A 21,782-nucleotide genomic window follows, 5' to 3' on the forward strand; every position below is an offset into this window, starting at 1 on the left:
ATTGATGAAATACAGAGCGATGAAAGATGATTTATTTTGTATGTTTGTTTCTTGGTCAATTTTTTGGGGAAGCCTGGCTTCCCTTAGCATCAATGAATTCACGACACTGGGAACGAATCAACTTGCTCACACCACAATATGAATCGCACCAGTAGCTCTGTTTCCATTAACTTGTCCAGTGATATTTTTTGTCATTTAAAAAGTTGCATAGAAATTAGACGCGACAATTGCCTGCAACGGTACATTTCCGTTGAACTGTCTTATGTAGATAAAAACAGCTGGATGTAATGAAGTTACACCTTGAAAAAAAAAAACACCCACTGGGCGGGCACAAACGTTTAAAAAAAGTTGATGATAATGTATATTTTCGTTTGAATATCATACTACCGTCATCAGAATGTCATGAATTGTAACCACTTTTAAATAGGGGGATGAAATTGATGCACCCCCTTCAACATCCCCTTCAAAAATGTGTCTGTCTAAGATAGAGACAGGCCTGTCGGTATGGGATGCGTCTTAGACCACTGCATCCGCCCATGTCGGCCTTCCGTATGTGTGGTGGAAAGTGGCAGAGTTACAGAGCTGTTTGTCAGACCACGAGACATCCCAAAAATCAGTCTGTTTAAGATAGAGACAGGCCTGTTGGTATGGGATGCGTCATAATCCACTGCATCCGCCCATGTCGGCCTTCCGTATGTGTGGTGGAAAGTGGCAGAGTTACAGAGCTGTTTGTCAGACCACGAGACATCCCAAAAATCTCACGAAAACGTCTGTGGTGTCCTGTGTTCGAATGGTTTGGCCTACAAAACACACAAGACTCGTCTGAAGTCGGTAACGTCCATGTGCGAACCTCTGTCTGTAGTGTTCAAATGGTTTAGCCTACAAAATTAATATGACCCCACAATGTTCTCGTCTGAAGGTAACCTTGTACCTGGAAAAACTATTTATGGAAGTAGTTTGCTGCCGAAAAAAAAGGGGGGTAAATACAGTGCGCACCATTTTTTCTTCTTTTGACTCGATACTCCAAAATGTGGGATTTGAAATCAAACATTGACTGACTATGAGGTTAAACTGCAGACTGTTACCTTTAATTTGAGGGTATTTTCATCCATATTGGGTGCACTGTTTAGATATTGCTGCACTTTTTGTACATAGTCCCTTCATTTTAGGTGAGCAAAAGTATTTGGAAAAATTTACTTATATGTGTATTCAAGTAGTAAAAGGTTAAGTATTTGGTCCCATATTCATAACATGCAATGACCACATCAAGTTACAGCCGCACAAATATTATACACCCCCCCCCCCCAAAAAAATGCTGACCTCCCATGTTATTGTATTTGTGAGATGTTAGCATGTCTTGGGGGTATGATATTTGTGCATCTGTAACTATCACTAATCACTATTCACGGTTAATTCACGATTATCCGTAATCATGGAGGCATCCATGATTAGAAGTGTTTAGAAACATATTATATTCTTATTTACTGTAAAACTGACTCCAAAATGACACAATGCAATATTTACTATTCATTTCTACTGGGCACAAAATAATCTGAAACACAACCAAAGCAAACAGCAAATGCATCCAACAATTTTGTAGAATCACAAGATTATTGTAGTCATTGTGTGCTATGAATATGGGATCAAATACTTAACTTTTTACTACTTTAATACACATAAGTGAATTTGTCCCAATACTTTTTCTACCCTAAAATGGGAGGACTGTGTACAAAAAGTGCTGTAATTTCTAAACGGTTCACCCAATATGGATGAAAATACCCTCAATTTAAAGCTTGACGGTCTACCCTTTAACATCTTTGTCCCTGTTTGATTTCAAAACTTTTGGAGTATAGAGCCAAGATAATTGTAGAAAATTCATTGACACAATACAGTGCCTTGCGAAAGTATTCGGCCCCCTTGAACTTTGCGACCTTTTCCCACATTACAGGCTTCAAACATAAAGATATAAAACTGTATTTTTTTGTGAAGAATCAACAACAAGTGGGACACAATCATGAAGTGGAACGACATTTATTGGATATTTCAAACTTTTTTAACAAATCAAAAACTGAAAAATTGGGCGTGCAAAATTATTCAGCCCCTTTACTTTCAGTGCAGCAAACTCTCTCCAGAAGTTCAGTGAGGATCTCTGAATGATCCAATGTTGACCTAAATGACTAATGATGATAAATACAATCCACCTGTGTGTAATCAAGTCTCCGTATAAATGCACCTGCACTGTGATAGTCTCAGAGGTCCGTTAAAAGCGCAGAGAGCATCATGAAGAACAAGGAACACACCAGGCAGGTCCGAGATACTGTTGTGAAGAAGTTTAAAGCCGGATTTGGATACAAAAAGATTTCCCAAGCTTTAAACATCCCAAGGAGCACTGTGCAAGCGATAATATTGAAATGGAAGGAGTATCAGACCACTGCAAATCTACCAAGACCTGGCCGTCCCTCTAAACTTTCAAGGACAAGGAGAAGACTGATCAGAGATGCAGCCAAGAGGCCCATGATCACTCTGGATGAACTGCAGAGATCTACAGCTGAGGTGGGAGACTCTGTCCATAGGACAACAATCAGTCATATATTGCACAAATCTGGCCTTTATGGAAGAGTGGCAAGAAGAAAGCCATTTCTTAAAGATATCCATAAAAAGTGTCGTTTAAAGTTTGCCACAAGCCACCTGGGAGACACACCAAACATGTGGAAGAAGGTGCTCTGGTCAGATGAAACCAAAATTGAACTTTTTGGCAACAATGCAAAACGTTATGTTTGGCGTAAAAGCAACACAGCTGAACACACCATCCCCACTGTCAAACATTTATTTATTTATTTATTTTATTTTACCTTTATTTAACCAGGTAGGCAAGTTGAGAACAAGTTCTCATTTACAATTGCGACCTGGCCAAGATAAAGCAAAGCAGTTTGACAGATACAACAACACAGAGTTACACATGGAGTAAAACAAACATACAGTCAATAATAAAGTATAAACAAGTCTATATACAATGTGAGCAAATGAGGTGAGAAGGGAGGTAAAGGCAAAAAAGGCCTTGGTGGCAAGGTAAATACAATATAGCAAGTAAAACACTGGAATGGTAGTTTTGCAGTGGAAGAATGTGCAAAGTAGAAATAAAAAAAAAATAATGGGGTGCAAAGGAGCAAAATAAATAAATAAATTAAATACAGTTGGGAAAGAGGTAGTTGATAGGGCTAAATTATAGGTGGGCTATGTACAGGTGCAGTAATCTGTGAGCTGCTCTGACAGTTGGTGCTTAAAGCTAGTGAGGGAGATAAGTGTTTCCAGTTTCAGAGATTTTTGTAGTTCGTTCCAGTCATTGGCAGCAGAGAACTGGAAAGAGAGACGGCCAAAGAAAGAATTGGTTTTGGGGGTGACTAGAGAGATATACCTGCTGGAGCGTGTGCTACAGGTGGGAGATGCTATGGTGACCAGCGAGCTGAGATAAGGGGGGACTTTACCTAGCAGGGTCTTGTAGATGACATGGAGCCAGTGGGTTTGGCGACGAGTATGAAGCGAGGGCCAGCCAACGAGAGCGTACAGGTCGCAATGGTGGGTAGTATATGGGGCTTTGGTGACAAAACGGATTGCACTGTGATACACTGCATCCAATTTGTTGAGTAGGGTATTGGAGGCTATTTTGTAAATTACATCGCCAAAGTCGAGGATTGGTAGGATGGTCAGTTTTACAAGGGTATGTTTGGCAGCATGAGTGAAGGATGCTTTGTTGCGAAATAGGAAGCCAATTCTAGATTTAACTTTGGATTGGAGATGTTTGATATGGGTCTGGAAGGAGAGTTTACAGTCTAACCAGACACCTAAGTATTTGTAGTTGTCCACGTATTCTAAGTCAGAGCCGTCCAGAGTAGTGATGTTGGACAGGCGGGTAGGTGCAGGTAGTGATCGGTTGAAGAGCATGCATTTAGTTTTACTTGTATTTAAGAGCAATTGGAGGCCACGGAAGGAGAGTTGTATGGCATTGAAGCTTGCCTGGAGGGTTGTTAACACAGTGTCCAAAGAAGGGCCGGAAGTATACAGAATGGTGTCGTCTGCGTAGAGGTGGATCAGAGACTCACCAGCAGCAAGAGCGACCTCATTGATGTATACAGAGAAGAGAGTCGGTCCAAGAATTGAACCCTGTGGCACCCCCATAGAGACTGCCAGAGGTCCGGACAACAGACCCTCAGATTTGACACACTGAACTCTATCAGAGAAGTAGTTGGTGAACCAGGCGAGGCAATCATTTGAGAAACCAAGGCTGTTGAGTCTGCCGATGAGGATGTGGTGATTGACAGAGTCGAAAGCCTTGGCCAGATCAATGAATACGGCTGCACAGTAATGTTTCTTATCGATGGCGGTTAAGATATCGTTTAGGACCTTGAGCGTGGCTGAGGTGCACCCATGACCAGCTCTGAAACCAGATTGCATAGCAGACATGGTGGTGGCAGCATCATGGTTTGGGCCTGCTTTTCTTCAGCAGGGACAGGGAAGATGGTTAAAATTGATGGGAAGATGGATGGAGCCAAATACAGGACCATTCTGGAAGAAAACCTGATGGAGTCTGCAAAAGACCTGAGACTGGGACGGAGATTTGTCTTCCAACAAGACAATGATCCAAAACATAAAGCAAAATCTACAATGGAATGGTTCAAAAATAAACATATCCAGGTGTTAGAATGGCCAAGTCAAAGTCCAGACCTGAATCCAATCGAGAATCTGTGGAAAGAACTGAAAACTGCTGTTCACAAATGCTCTCCATCCAACCTCACTGAGCTCGAGCTGTTTTGCAGAGGAATGGCAAAAAATGTCAGTCTCTCGATGTGCAAAACTGATAGAGACATACCCCAAGCGACTTACAGTTGTAATCGCAGCAAAAGGTGGCGCTACAAAGTATTAACTTAAGGGGGCTGAATAATTTTGCACGCCCAATTTTTCAGTTTTTGATTTGTTAAAAAAGTTTGAAATATCCAATAAATGTCGTTCCACTTCATGATTGTGTCCCACTTGTTGTTGATTCTTCACAAAAAAATACAGTTTTATATCTTTATGTTTGAAGCCTGAAATGTGGCAAAAGGTCGCAAAGTTCAAGGGGGCCGAATACTTTCGCAAGACACTGTAATTATGGAAGGCATATCTCCTAGATGTAGAAAAACTAGACAATAGAAAAAAGCGTTTCTATGGGCTATAATAGTAAAGACCAAATTCAATATTTTATCAAATCATTTCTACATACAATACATTTGTTATACCTACAGGGGTCCTAAAACTCAAAATCAAATAGCTAAATGAGATATGGTATGACCATCTTAAAACAATTCCATGTGTCAGCTTAGTATAAGTAGCCTCAGAAGCATCTGCATTCAACAAATGTTGTGTGGTTATCCTTAGACATATTCTCCAAATGTATACACAAGGAATTGTTGATACATTGTCCCCGTAAAATGTTATATTACATTTATTCCCCCAAAAATTAGCAAAATATGCTTTTTACTAGCTTTTTTGGAATTTTACAGATTTCAAAGTATTTATCCACAATTGGCTATGTGTAAATCCGTACCTGGGGTGTCTTAACAAAATGAAACCAAAATACATTGGTTTCATCCAATGTCCAGAACATTTTTATTTTGTGATATGCAGGTTTGCACATAGATTAACTAATTTGCCTACTTTACAATATTTCAGAAACAATGTAATACAGAACATTTGTATATTTGTGTCCACATTCAACTGGTAAAAGTTGATTGTGATATGATTAATGGGAAAAATATCTTATTACGGTGTGGTGTTGGGCCATAACCAATTAATTACAGATTAGGTATGCATTTTCTGGTTGAATCACAAATTCTCATTAGATTCTGCTAATGTAACCAAAAGATTCAGTGAATAAGGATAAAAAAGATAGCCACGCCCACATCATTGACAAAAACACCATATTACACACCATATTATTCAACCAATATTACTTTGGGTAGTCAAGGTATTTTATACTCAATAGTTTGTCAATAGAAGGAATTGGCCTATTGGCAAAATGGCTAAATAACTTATTTTCAAGCCGTCTACTGGCCTCTTGTGGAACAATGCTGAACACCAGGATGCTTGAAAAGCCACTTTTGACTTTCTCTGTCATAACTCAAATCCTAGTGCACCCTTTTGCACTCCAAGTTCAAATCCTGCAGCCCACCTGAAGTAATGTGCTTTATAAGTGTATCTTGAGAGAGGGTGTTCCTTATTAGGTGCTGTTACTCTTAATCTAAAATGTCTCTTATTAGACAGTAATTCTCTCCAGTTCCTGGCAGATGGGGTGATAGAGGATTTGACTACAAATCAAGAGGTCCCAGATTCCAACTTGCCAACTTGAAATTAAATGCTTTATAAGTGTGATTTGAGAGAGGGAGTGTTCTTTATTAGGTGCTGTTACTCTTAATCACAAAACATAGGCCTTATGGACAAACTCAATAAAATAAGAGAAAGGTATGTTCATACGGTATAATTGACAAAAAAAAAAAAAACATTCCAGAAAGCACTTTTTTAGAGGGTGTTGAATTTTTATTTTTATTTTTTTCAAAATTTGACCCTTGAGTCTTGACTATGTTACCATTTGCAATATGAAAATCTACGGTAGAGTGCACTCGCCATCTTTGGGATTTTTTTTGTATGACACTTGGCATTTGCCATATGCCACTTGCCATATGGTTTGGATGAACTGCCGTCCATTTGAGTGGTATTTGCGATTGCGTATGTGTTTCGTCCAATGCCAATATGTTGCCATTCACTTTTGTCCATTTCATGGGGTTTTCCCTTATTAGCTGTTTTTTGTCTCTGCTGTTTTATCTCTCAGTTTCTAACAAAGGGGGAAGTGCGTTACACATCAGATCAAGAGATCTCAGGTTCAAATCCTTCTATCCCCTTGATATCAAATACATTATAGATGAGTTTTCATAGAGGGAGAGGTCTTTATTAACAGTTCATTTATTTGGCAATATCTAAAATGTCTGTTATTAGATGTTTTTGTCTCTGTCAGACAGTTCCAAGCAGAGGGTGCGTTACAATTCAGATCAAGCGGTCTCAGGTTCAAATCCATTTGTCCCTTTGAAATCAAATACATTATGGGTTTGTTTTCATAGAGAGAGTGTTCTTTATTAGGTTATATAGATCTCCATCTAAAATGTCTCTTATTAGACTATTTTTCCACCTTTAGACAGTTTCTACATCTCAGTGGTAGAGCATTTGACTGCAGATCAAGAGGTCCCAGGTTCAAGTCCTTCTATCCACTTGAAATCCAATGCATTATAGTTGTGTTTTCATAGAGGGTCACTTTTTTATCAGCCAACATAACTCCATTTAAAATGTCCCTTATTAGACTATTTTTTTGCCTTTAGAAACTTTCTAGCAGAGGGGGTATATCTCAGTGGTAGAGCATTTGTCTGCAGATCAGGAGGTCCAAGGTTCAAATCAAGAACTTTCTAAAACAGAACCCAAACTGGCTGCCATTGTGCATAAATATGTATTTTGTCCCCCCTCACACCAAACGCAATCACGACACGCAGGTTAAAATATCAAAACATATTCTGAACCAATTACATTCATTTGGGGACAGGTCGAAAAGCATTTAACATTTATGGCAATTTAGCAACCTAGCTTGCACTTGCTAGCTAACTTGTCCTATTTAGCCAGCTTGCTGTTGCTAGCTAATTTGTCCTGGGATATAAACATTGAGTCGTTATTTTACCTGAAATGCACAAGGTCCTCTACTCCGACAATTAATCCACACATTAAATGGTCAACTGAATCATTTCTAGTCATTTTTCCTCCTTCCAGGCTTTTTCTTCTCTGGACTTTATATTGCGATAGGCAACTTTTATAAATTAGGTGCATTACCGCCACCGACCTCGTTCTTCTTTCAGTCTCCTAAGTGGGTATAACCAATGAGGAGATGGGACAAGGGTACCTGCTTCTATAAACCAATGAGGAGATGGGAGCGGCAAGACATGCGGCGAGATCTGCGTCACAAATAGAACTGACTTCTATTTTAGCCCTTGGCAACGCAGACGCTCATTGGCGGGCACGAACAGTGTGGGTGCAATAATTGAATAATATGGATTTCCTAAAAAAAAAATTGTAAAGCTCGCACACGCGATGCGAGCTGTGTAGTCAGGTTATAAGTGTATCTTGAGAGAGGTTGTGCTCCTTTTTCGGGAGAAGTTACTCAATCTAAAATGTCCCTCTTGAGATGTTCTTTCTCTCAGTCAAACAGTTCCAAACAGAGTGAGGAGAGTGTTACGCTTCAGATCAAAAGGTCTCAGGTGCAATTCCTTCTATCCCCTTGAAATCAAATACATTATAGGTGTGTTTTCCAAGAGGAAGAGTTCTTAATTATGCAATAGAAATTCGCCGTCTAAAGTGTCGTTGTTAGACCATTTATCCCACTTCAGACGTTCTTTAACAGAGGTGGTATAGAACAGTTGTAGAATAGTTCAAAAAGGAATGGGTGATGCGTTACACTTCAGATCAAGAGGTCTCATGTTCAAATCCTTTTGTCAACTTGTAATCAAATACTTTATGGATATGTTTTAAAAGAGAGAGTGTTCTTGATGATGTTATTTAGATCGCCATCTGAAATGTCCCTTATTAGACAATTTCTCAGGATCAAATCCTGGCTGAAATCAAGTACATTCGAAGTGTATCTTGAGAGAGAGAGCGCTACTTTTTAGATTATGTTACTCAATCTAAAGTGTCCCTCATTAGATGGTTTTTCTCTCAGTCAAAGAGTGCAATAGACTTCAGATCAAGAGGTCTCAGGTTCAAATACTTTATGGGTATGTTTTCAAAGAGAGAGTGTACTTTATTAGGTTATGTCGATCTCCAGCTGAAATGTCCCTTATTAGACAATTTTTCAACCTAGTTGAAACCTGCTATTTTCAAGTAGATGGGGTATAGCTCAGTGGTAGAGCATTTGACTGCAGATCAAGAGGTCCCAGGTTCAAATCCTGATGCCCCCTTGGGTCATGTACTTTCGATGTGTATTATGAGGGTAGGAATAGTCCTTCTTAGATTATGTTACTCAATCTAAAATGTCCCCCATTAGATGTTTTTTCTCTAAGTCAGAGAGTTCATAACAGAGGTTAGTGCAATGGACTTCAGTTCAAGATGTCTCAGGTTCAAATCCTGTTGTCAACTTGAAATCAAATACTTTATGAATATCTTTTCAATGAGAGAGTGTACTTGATTAGGCTTTGAAGATCGTCATCTGATATGTCCCTTAATAAACAATTTCTCAGGATCAAATCCTGGCACCTCCTTGAAATCCAGTATTTACTAAGTGTATCTTGAGAGAGAGAGAGCTCCTTTTTAGGATATGATACTCAATCTATAATCTCCCTCATTAGATGGTTTTTCAGTCAAAGAGTTCATAACAGAGGTGGAAGTGCAATAGGTTTCAGATCAACAGGTCTCAGGTTCAAATCCTGTTGTCAACTTGAAATCAAATACTTTATGGGTATGTTTTCAATTAGAGATTGTTTTTGATTAGGTTATGTAGATCGCCATCTGAAATGTCCCCTTTTAGACAATTTCTCAGGATCAAATCCTGGCGCCCCCTTAAATCAAGTACTTTCTAAGTGTATCTTGAGAGAGGGAGTGCTCCTTTTTTGGTTATGTTATTCAATCGAAAGTCTCCCTCATTAGATGGTTTTTCACTCAGTTGAACAGTTCCTAACAGAGGTGGAAGTGTAAAAGACTGCAGATCAAGATCAAAGATCAGATCAAATACTTTATGGGTATGTTTTCAAAGAGAGAGTGTACTTTATTAGGTTATGCCGATCTCCAGCTGAAATGTCCCTTATTAGACAATTTTTCCACCTTTAGAAAGTTTTGAGCAGAGGGGTATAGCTCAGTGGTAGAGCATTTGACTGCAGATCAAGAGGTCTCAGGTTCAAATCCTGGTGCCCCCTTGAAATCATGTACTTTTGATGTGTATGAGTAGTCCTTTTTAGATTATGTTACTCAATCTAAAGTGTCCCTCATTAGATGGTTTTTCTCTCAGTCAAAGAGTTCATGACAGAGGTGGAAGTGCAATAGGTTTCAGATCAAGAGGTCTCAGGTTCAAATCGTTCTGTCAACTTTAAATCAAATACTTTATGGGTCTGTTTTCAAAGAGAGAGTGTTCTTGATTATGTTATGTCGATCGTCATCTGAAATGCCCCTTATTAAACAATTTCTCAGGATCAAATCGTTATTAGGTGATTTAACTCTTCATCTAAAATGTCCATTGTTAGGAACTGTCTGACTGAGAGAAAACAATGTCTAACAGAAGGGGTTGGTAAAGCATGAGACCGCAAATCAAGAGGTCTTGATGACTGTATTTTGACCGAGGAAGTGTCCTTTGTTGCCTCCGCTCCACCTAAAATGCCCCCTATTAGTCAGTATGTCTCTCCATTAGATGCTATGCCTTCAGAAAGTACTCACATCCCCTTGACTTTTTCAGAAAGTTGTTACAGCATGGATTTAAAATGGATCGCATTGAGATGTTGTGGCACAGGCCTAAACACAATATCCCATGATGTCAAAGTGGAATGATGTTTTGTATAAATGTTGACTAATGAATTAAAAAAAAAAGGAAAAGTTGAAATGTCTTGAGTCAATAAGTGTTCAACCCCTTTGTTTTGGCAAGTCTACATCAGTTCAGGAGTAACGTAATAAGTTGCACGGACTCACTCTGTGTGCGATAATAGTGTTTAACATGAGTTTTGAGGGACTACCTGATCTCTGGACCCAAAACATACAATTATCGGTTAGGTTCCTCAGTCGAGCAGTGCATTTCAAAACAGATTCAACCACAAACACCAGGGAGGATCTCCAATGTCTCGCAAAGAATGGCACCTATTGGTACATGGGTAAAAAAAAAAAAAAATTAAAAAGCAGACATCGAATATCCCTTTGAGCATGGTGAAAATATTAATGACACTTTGGATGGTGTATCAATACACCCAGTTACTACAATGATACAGGCGTGCTTCAAGTTATGTATTGACTTCACTCAGAATCAAGGGATTTACTAACCTGTACTTTATTCCATGTCCCAAACCCAACCAACTGCATATCCAAGAACAACCAACATCTGTGCATCACGTGCCTCATCCTGCCCTGCTGTTATTGCTCCACTAGGTGCCGCTAATAGTCCACACCCATCCTCTTCTTAGCTGTTTGACTCGCTATTATTATGACACATCTCTTCAAATATTTTCCAACAACAACATACTGTAATGTTTACTGTTGCTTGCTTTAAACAATCAGCCATGACACTGGTTACATTGCTGGAAATACTTTTTGTTGACAACGTTCATTCGACAAGAACTCTTGCCGGGAACTTTTCCGGTGATGGCTAGGGGTAGACGGCCCTGCCAATCAGAATGTGTCAGAGATTATTCTGATCCATTATGGCAACATGCCTATCTAACATAGTCCTTCAGATGCACTGCTTTGTTGTCTGAGTCCCCTGGGTCGAGGCTTTGGCTGAATGGCCTCGACAGGTGCAGGCACTTGTCTATGCAGTGTTAGCAGGCTCTGCCTGGTCAGTGTCTCTGTCACTTGTAGTCCATTGTCTTGACTGTGGTAGTATCCGCAAGTTCACAAAAGAACGGTGTCACATGGTCCTCTGGCGATTACTTTCCAGGACAACAGAGTTCTCCTTCCTGTCCATGACAACGTATGGCCCTGGTTCGAAGGTAGTTGACAACTTGTTCCGCTTTGGTGTCTGTAGCAGAACCATGTCACCTTGCTGGATTGTGCTTTTAGTTGCTCTCCTAGGTCTGTCGGTTCAGGTTCTGGCTGCATGTCGGGCTGACAGCTCAACAGTTCAGCTGGACTGCGGCCTGCAACTGAATGCGGTGTACTCCTGCAGGCCATGAGAAACGCCCATAGTTCTGTGTGCCTTCCCTTCTGATTGAGCAGAGTGGGTTGCTTTGACGTGTTCTGCCTTTGAACTTTGCCATTGGTCTGCGACCAGTATGGAGTGATGTGGCGGTGTCAGACCCCGGCCCACACATGTCAATGGCTAGGCTCTGCCATGGTTTAGCTGGAAGCGCTATTCTGACTTTAGGGACCTGCTTTGGTAGTGTGCAATTGACTTGACACGGTGGAAAGGACTTCATGAGCAGTACTTTTGCGGGCAGTCTCTATTTTATGTGCTAACATCAATGTTTGTTTCTGAGCTGCTAGTGGAATGGAAATGCAATTGCCTTGTAGAATTATCTGTCCAACAACAGACAGTTATTCCTGAACACGTCGGTGTGCAGTGTCGCATGTCCTCCAGCCACACTGTCTGATAGGAAAAGAACAGGATGGACCAAAAAAACTGGTCACTCTCAGACGGCCCTTTGTTTTTGACCACGTGACTGAGTTACTCAGAAACAAGAGCGCCTCTTCTTACATGAAAGAAACAACAGTAGAAATGTACAAGTTTAAGGTTTATATAAATGATGTGCATAACAGAGTTTGTCATTTTGCCACTATATGTCCTAGTAGTGTGGAGACGCTGGAAGGTTCAGTGTCAACCGTGACAGTGAGTCGGGTGAATTCTGAGGCCCAGGCTCGTTTACAACCTTCAATCTGTAAGGCTACATTCTCAGTGCCCATCTTTCGATCTTCGCTGGTCGTTTGGATTTTGGAGAATAAAATTGTCTCTTGTGGTCAGTTACCATTACAAAGCCTTTGTCATTTGTCAAACACATGAAGACTGGAGACTGGAGAAAATATTTGGCATGGGTCCCCAGATCCTCAAAAAGTTCTACAGCTGCACCATCGAGAGCATCATGACCGGTTGCATCACCACCTGGTATGGCAACTGCTCGGCATCTGACCTTAAGAGGGCCAAGCTTCCTGACATCCAGGACCTCTATACCAGGCGGTGTCAGAGGAAAGCCCATAAAATTGTCAGAAAATCCAGTCACCCAAGTCATAGACTGTTTTTTCTGCTACCGCACGGCAAGCGGTACCGGGGCGCCAAGTCTAGGACCAAAAGGCTGCTGAACAATTAATCAAATGGCCACCAGACTATTTACATTGACACCCACCCCATTTGTTTTGTACACTGCTGCTACTCAATGTTCATTATCTTCTTACGGGCAGGTGGGACGGTAACATCCGGTGAAATTGCAGAGCGTGAATTTCAAAAAAACTAAATTCGTAATATTAAACATTCATGAAGATACAAGTGTCTTACATCATTTAGAAGCTTAATTTCTTGTTAATCCAGCTGCTTTGTCAGATTTGAAAAAGGCTTTATGGCGAAAGCATACCATGTGATTATCTGAGGACAGAGCCCCGCATAAGCATTAAAAACATTTTCCAACCAAACAGATGCATCGCAAAAGTCAGAAATAGTGATAAAATAAATCCCTTACCTTTGAGGATCTTCATCTGCTTGCAATCACAAGGTTCCCAGTTACATAACAAATGGTCCTTTGTTCGATAAAGTCCTTATTTATATCCCCAAAAAATTACGTTTATTTGGCGTGCTTCATTCAATAATCCACCTGTTTCCCCTCGTTCAAAATGCATACAAAATATATCCCAAATGTTACCAATAAACTTGGTCCAAACATGTCAAACAACGTTCCTAATCCAACCTCAGTTACCCTAATATGTAAATAAACATTCAAATTTAAGATGGAAAATAGTATATTCATTACAGGAGATATAACCAAGTGTGCGCCCTCACCGGAGCATGTCAAACATTTTCCAACCAAGCAGATGCATCACGAAAGTCAGAAATAGTGTTAAAATAAATCCCTTACCTCTTAAGATCTTCATCTTTTTGCAATCCCAAACGTCCCAGTTACACAATGAATGGTCGTTTTGTTCAATAAAGTCCTGCTTTATGTCCCAAAAATACACCTGTTCCAACTCGCCCAACATGCCTACAAGGGATTCTAAAAAGTTACCTGTAAACTTGGTCCAAACATTTCAAACAACGTTTTTAATCCAACCTCAGGTACCCTAATATGTTAATAATCAATCAAATTTAAGACGGAATAAACTGTTAACCATACCGGAGAAAAACAGCGTGGGGCGCGCACTCATTCATGCACACCTAAAGACTAGAGGCCTTCTGAGTGACACTTAGAAAGAATACGAATACTTCTTAATTTTTCAACAACAAGAAAACATTAAACAATTTCTAAAGACTGTTGACATCTAGTGGAAGCCATAGGAACTACAATCTGGCTCCTAATCATTAGGCTTTGAAAGTCCAATGACCTAAAAAAAACATTCCTGGTTGGATTGTCCTCTGGGTTTTGCCTGCCAAATCAGTTATGTTATACTCACAGACATTATTTTAACAGTTTATGAACTGAGTGTTTTCTACCCAATACTACAATATACATATCCTAGCTTCTGGTCCTGAGTAACAGGCAGTTTACTTTGGGCATGTTTGTCATCCAAACTTCAAAATACTGCCCCCTACCCCAGAGAGGTTATCTATGCATAGTCACTTCACCCCTACCGACATGTACAAATCACCCCAACTAGCATGTATCCCCGCACAATGACTCAGTACCGGTACCCCCGTGTATAGCCTCATTGTTGTTATTTTATTGTGCTACTTTTTATTATTTTTTACTTTAGTTTATTTGGTAAATATTTTCTTAACTATTCTTGAACTGCATTGTTGGTTAAGGGCTTGTAAGTAAACATTTCACAGTAAGGTCTACACTTGTTGAATTCGGTGCATGTGACAAGTAAAGTTTGATTTGATTTGAAACGTCTCTCCGACCTGAGTATGGCTAGTGCCTCTCTTTCAGTTTGAGAATAGCGTCGCCCTACATCTGTGAGAGTACGGCTAGCGTGGTACACTGTGGCCTGTGTGAATCATCTTTTTCCTTCCGACTCAAGATAACCCCGAGCCCCACTGGACTAACATCCACAATCACGTGTGTCTATGAATCTTGATTTAAGTAGTCCATGTTGTGTGAACTGGCCAGCGCATTCCTCAGCGAGTTGAATGATGAGTCTCGCTCATCTCCACATTTTCCATTTGCATGATGCTTTTGTGAGTCTTCTCAGAGGTTGTGTGGTCGTCAGATTAGGGATGAATCTTCCATAGTAGTTCACTAGTCCTAAGAAACTCCTTACTTCAGCAGCATTTGTCGGTCTACGTGTGTTCTGCACCACTTCCACCTTTGACTGTGCTGCTCCGATGCCGTTTTTCGAGAGAACATGGCCCATGAACTCCATCTCCGTCAGTTGGAATTCAAAATGGTCACTGTTGAGGGTGAGCCCCCTCTCCTGCAGTCATCTCAGGACTTGGTGTAGTTTTTTGTTGTGTTCTTGTGTGTTCTTCCCAAACACGCAATGATATCATCAGAGATGTTGTGGACCCCCTCGTTGTGGACCCCCTCGATGCCTTGTCTAGAGCACAGACATATCAAACCTGTGTGAGTCACTCATGTGTTCAAGGAATGAGCCTCAGGTTTCAGTTCGATCTGATGATATCCCCACTTTAGGTCCAGTTTTGAGAAGACCACGGCTCCCGACATGTCCTCCAGGATCTCGTCGATGGTGGGGATGGGGTGTCCTGCCCGCAGAACAGCTTCCTTTGCTCTACGCATCTCAACACCCTGATGTCACCGGTTTTCTTGTGCACTACAACTAATGGTGACACCCATGGTGTAGCTCCGTTCACGTTCTCATTAACATCCGTATCCTCTAGCTTGTTTGTCTTCTCTTCAACTAGCTTCCTGACACTGAATGGAATTCTGCTTAATGGCTATGCAACAGGTGTGACAGTCTCATCTACTTTCATTCCTAACTGGATGGATGGAAGTTTTCCCAGCCCTGTGAAACAGTCTTTGTATTCCACCTGCAGTGCATCTTTGAATGTATTGGTGTCATCAGCTTGGACTGAGTTTATGTGTGACTTTGGCCCTATGTACAAAACGTCAAGAACAACTGCTGATTTCATTCCCAGTACAGCCATCTGTGCATCTTTCATGACTAGAATGTCTGTAGTGACTGACTCAGAACTAACAACTGCTGTACTGTTGGCAGTGAACAGGCCTGCTAATGGTTGTATTGAACCATATGGGTGAAGTCTCTTGAATGTTGGTTTCAATTGCGTATTGCATCGGGTCTGCAAATGACTGAATGTTGCTGTGCCCACGATATTACAGCTAGCCCCAGAGTCATTTTTAACTGGCTGGTCATTGTCTAATAATTGTATTTCAGCGTCATCAGTACTTCTGGTAAGTGTGAACACATTCATCATTGTCAATGTCAGTTTTGTCATTTTGTATAGCAGGTGTGTTTATGGCTTGATTTACATGTAGTTTTTGTCTTTGTCTTTCTGCACATTTTGGAGAAGTGTCCATCTTTGCCACCGTGTGTGATGGAACATGGCCGTCCAGTAGGGCCCTCCTGACCACATCTGAAGCATTTGACAGGTTGGATGAAGAAAATATATATATTTTTTTTTTCAATTTTGTGACAGTCCCATCTGGGTTGTTTTTGTTCACTTTTCCCCTGTTGAATTGCATTGACGTTCAGTCTTCCATTCTGGACGCATGCTGGTCAACAGCCTCCAAATGCTTGGTCCCGTATGAAATCGTTTTTTGAAATCTCCATAATCACATGAATCAGCCAACTGTTTAATTCTGCTCACAAACGTGTCCACTGATTCCCCCTTGCGCTTGTTCAGCTTGCCTAAACAAATGTCTCTTGTAGGTGATGTTTTTCTGTGGAGTGACGTACTTGTTAAACTTTGTCAACCTGATTTCATAGTACTTGTCTTCCCCAATGTCGTCTGACTTTGTGAGTATATCCTGCACATCCGAACCTTCCAAGTGCAATAAAATAGCTTGTTTTTGTGCTGCATCTTTGGCTCCTGAATCAGTGATGAACAGTTGGAAACTATTAATCCATTTTGCCCATCGCAAACCAACACTGGCTGGGTCGGAATGCATATCAAATGGTGGGAGAGAAGGTAAGCTCAGTGCCATTGTTCTTAGCTTCTTTTGCTAGCTAGTGCACTTGCTTCCTAGTTAGCACTGTTAGATAAATGGCAAGGCTAGGTTTTCATGAAAGTCCCTTTACAAATTCACTTTTCCTGCACTCACCCAGCATATTGAGTAGAAAAGGTATATTTTTTGATCTCCATATTCTCGTCACCAGTTGTAATATATTTACTTGACTCAGAATCATGGGAATCATTGACCTATACTTTATTTCTGGTCCCAAACCCAACCAATACATACCCAAGAATAGCCTACATCTGTGCATCGTGCCAGGGTTGAATTGCACCACTAATACACTACACTTCCTAACTCAGTTGCCTGAGAGAAAGGAAACTGCTCAGGGATTTCACCATGATGACAAAGGTTACTTTAAAACAGTTACACTGTGATAGGCTGTGATAGGAGAAAACTGAGGATGGATTAACAACATTGTAGGTACTCCAAAGTACTACCCTAAATGACAGATTGAAGATTGAAAATAAGGAAGCCTGTACAGAATACAAATATTCCAAAACATGCATCCTGTTTGCAATAAGGCACTAAAGTAAAACTGCAAAAAATGTGACAAAGAAATTCACTTTATGTCCTGAATACAAAGTGTTATGTTTGGGGCAAATCCAGCACAAAACATCAATGAGTACCACTCTTCATACACTACATGACTAAAAATATGTGGACACCTGCTCATCGAATATCTCTTTCCAAAATCATAGGTATTAATATGAAGTTGGTCCCCCCTTTGCTGATATAACAGCCTCCACTCTTCTGTGAAGGCTTTCCACTAGATGTTGGAACATGCAAGGACTTGCTCCCATTCAGCCACAAGAGCATTAGTGGGGTTGGGCAATGACATTGGGCGATTAGGCCGGGCTCGCAGTCGGCGTTCCAATTCATCCCATAGGTGTTCGATGAGGTTGAGGTCAGGGCCAGTCAAGTTCTTCCACACCGATCTCAAGAAACCATTTCTGTATGGACCTCACTTTGTGCATGGGGGCATTGTCATGCTCAAACAGGAAAAGGCCTTCCCCAGACTGTTGCCACAAAGTTGGAAGCACAGAATTGCTTCACTGGAAGTAAGGGACCTAGCCCAAACCATGAAAAACAGCCCCAGACCAAGTTCCACCAAACTTTACAGTTGGCACTATGCATTCGGGCAAGTAGCATTCTCCTGGCTTCCGCCAAACCCAGATTTGTCCGTCAGACTGCCAGATGGTGAAGCGTGATTCATCACTCCAGAGAACACGTTTCCAATGCTCCAGAGTCCAATGGTGGCAAGCTTTACACCACTCCAACCGACGCTCTGCATTGTGCATGGTGATCTTAGGCTTGTGTGCGGCTGCTTGGCCTTGGAAAACCATTTCATGAAGCTTCTGACGAACAGTTCTTGTGCTGTTGATCCAGAGGCAGTTTGAAACTCGGTAGTTAGTGTTGCAACCGAGGACAAACCATTTTTACGCGCCACACCTTAGCACTCGGCATGTGCTTATGTGGCCTACCACTTCGCGGCTGAGCTGTTGTTGCTCCTAGACGCTTGGACTTCACAATAACAGAACTTACAGTTGAGCAGGGCAGAAATTTGATAAACTGACTTGTTGTGCCGCGTTGAAAGTCACTGAGCTCTTCAGTAAGGCCAATGTACTGCCAATGTTTGTCTATGGAGATTGCATGGCTGTGTGCACGATTTTATACACCTGTCTTAATATATTTTGAGTAAATTCATCCGGTGGATATTTGTATAGATTGCATTTGTCTTACTGCGACTGCCCCTAAAAAGCAACTAATACCTTTGAAAATGGCCTATGTGGCATCGGTATAAGCGTCGATGAGTCCAAAACATTTATTCTAGTGTCAGAATTGACTACAAAGTGTAAATAGTATAACTTTGGTTATAAAGTTAATCTCTTCTAAAACAGAGTTTGGAACCTCAGTGCGACACAACAAGTAAATTAAGGTTGAGTTTGGATTAAGGTTGGGACTGTTCTTCGGATTGAAGTAGGACACCTGTTCATCAAACAGCACAATCCTCTTGCTGCCGAAATCAAGGCGTGCCTGTGACTGCTCCAGGAATGGATGACCGAGGATGGCTTTGGTGTTCTCTACCACATCTGCAACGATGAAGTTAACACTGTGTGGGTATCAACCTGAATGGGGAGGTGAACTTCTCCAAAGACTTTGACATTTACAGGACTATTGCCCTGCGGAGACTGCACAGTCAATAGCTGGAGTGGAGGTTTAACGTCTGAATGAATGGCGTGGTAACAGCGCCAAGGCAGGACATTTCCAATAGAACACATACCTCCATGTCATACATTAGTAGGTGGATACTTATTTTGGGACCTGTGCCCTTGACACTGAGAACAGCAGGTGTGTTTAAGTTTTCGGTGGAATTGGGCGATTCGGGGACTGCCCGCGGCTTAACTGGCGTCCTTGGTGAGGGACAGCCCTGTTTCATGTGTCCAATGCTTTGGCAGTTGTGGCATCTGATTTCGTTCCAATTTGTATTTTCGCTTGGTTTGTGTGGCTTGAAGCTGGACATTGGAGGTTTCTGACTCCGCTCGACAGATGGTGACGTCCAACTCTCGCCTTCATCGTCGCTGTGGTCGATGCATTCCCGTGAGGTAGCTGCTCTGGATCTCCGCTCTGTAGTTCGCACACCAGACTGCTTTAGTTGAGTAACACTGTTAGCTGCTTGCTTGGTGGTTTCGTACCTGTGGGCAACCTCATAGGCTCGTGCCAATGTGCGTGGACGCTTCTCCAGTAGCTTCTGCACAATTCCAGCATCTCCCATGGCGCTAGTGAAGACCTCCACACTGATGGAGTCCTGTTCTCCCTCAGAGCAATCTGCATACACAATGGACACCTTCTCATGAATGCAATCTCTCAATACACGCAGTGATTCACCTGGTTTGATCACTCAATGCCAATGGCAGCTGCATGCTGCTGAGTCCATCTGCCCCACTATGCGCGAGTAGTCCCAATGGGAAGACCTAGGGTTCTTGTGAACCACAGGCCCTGCAGCGCCCACTAAACAGAATCTCAGCTGGACTGACATTGTCCGTTCTGACCAGTGATTGGCTCTAGCACAGCTCTCAAAGCGATGTCAAAACCGAACCATCAAACTGGCCTGTTAGTATTTGAACATCAAATTGATTTAATCCCTTTGGCAAATTAGATTTGTCATTGCATGTCTTTATTCACTGTAGTTAGCAACATGAATGGTTTTGAGTAGCACATCGAATTCTCAGGCAAATTATTTCTCGTAATAACAGGTTTCCTGTGTGTAGCTGCCATTTCACAACTTTAGCTAGAACATTATACACTACTTGGACAATGATGATTATCTTCGTTAGCCGAAGTGCAATATTTGTTATTGATTTTTTTACGTTGATTTCTCTTTGACATTCTGGTAGACTGTGAAAAACTCACCGATGCAGGCAGGATAAATCCTGGATGAGCCCCCAGTTTTCCATTTCCTGCCTCGCCTCCAGATCGTAGTCGGGACGGCTCAGGGGAGCCTTCACTTAGTAGTTCCAAGTCTGAGAGAAATGTACGAATGCTCTGGACTAATTCACACATTTGGGGATCTTATCTCCTGTTAATGACAAGATAGGAATTCCACTGAAGTAGATTACATTTATTAAACTTGTACCCCATAGTCTGAATGACAAAATAAAATAGTGGGTTAACAGAGCAAAAAGAGCATAGCTCACAGTTCGGCTACATCTCCGCCACCACAACACTTGCATCAAAAATTAAAGTTAACGTACTATGCTACCCATAATGCATTTGAGTGTTTTAAAGCTATACCCCTACTTTACCAACAAATGGCATAGCAGATAATAAGAAAAACCTATCAGTATTTACCTGGCTAAAAGAGAAGGAATATAATATATATTGTTTGCAGGAAACTCATTCAACAATTTTGGCGTTGTGTGGAAAAAGGACTGGGGGGGATTAAATATATTTGTTCCATGGGCAAATACATTTAAAAGGGGTGATGATTTTAATTAACAGTAATTTTGATCCAAATGTGCAAATTGTCCAAACAGATCCTCAAGATAGATGGATGCTTTAAATATAGCAACAGAACGTATGACGCAACAAACCTGTCTAAACAACATTGTTGTCTGAACAACATCTAAATATTTTTTTTTGTACTGGATGGAAAATAAAGCTCTTAAACTTCATTCCTTAATTTGACCTTTTATTGTAAAAGATAAACGTGAACTTCATCATCCAAGCATCACACAGAACACATCCACAGCCAAGCTCGCTCCATAAACCAGTCTAAATAACAGGTTGCGCTGAAAAGAGACTAATGTAATGTTGTTTAGAAAATAAATGAGTGTTAGCTAAGCTAACAGCAGCTCAATTCTTTCAGTTCCCTAATCTCAGAATGCCATTCACTATAAGATGCAAATAAACAAAGTCGAAGATGGCTAAGCTCATTGCCTGACAAATATGAACTTAGTTTAGCCACTTTTCAGCATATTACAAATTGTCAATGGACTTGTTACAGTGTATGCAAGAATCGGAGCACATAACTTGACAAGTCGTTTACCGTTTTTGACAAATCAGAAAGCAAATACAATTTTTCACCTCACAGATCATCACACCAAATACAAGCCTAGCCTAAACGTAGCGCAAAAGCTATACAGGGATGAAACCATTTTAGGGGAGTTTGTGGGGGATTGTCAAGTCCATACAGGACAGAATGTGGTTGGACCATCACATAATTTAAATGTATAT

At 41.0% G+C, this 21,782-nt stretch overlaps 2 non-coding genes across 2 annotated transcripts; both read left to right on the forward strand.

Moving 5' to 3' along the window:
* Positions 1-8,951: 8,951 nt before the first annotated feature.
* On the forward strand, positions 8,952-9,023 carry trnac-gca. The gene has a single exon. It is a non-coding gene; the product is annotated as a tRNA-Cys (tRNA).
* Positions 9,024-9,902: 879 nt separating this feature from the next.
* Positions 9,903-9,974, forward strand: trnac-gca. The gene has a single exon. It is a non-coding gene; the product is annotated as a tRNA-Cys (tRNA).
* The last annotated feature ends 11,808 nt before the right edge of the window (positions 9,975-21,782 follow it).

The sequence above is a fragment of the Oncorhynchus mykiss genome, chromosome 31 (assembly GCF_013265735.2).
Source record: "Oncorhynchus mykiss isolate Arlee chromosome 31, USDA_OmykA_1.1, whole genome shotgun sequence".
Classification (NCBI taxonomy): Eukaryota; Metazoa; Chordata; class Actinopteri; order Salmoniformes; family Salmonidae; genus Oncorhynchus; species Oncorhynchus mykiss.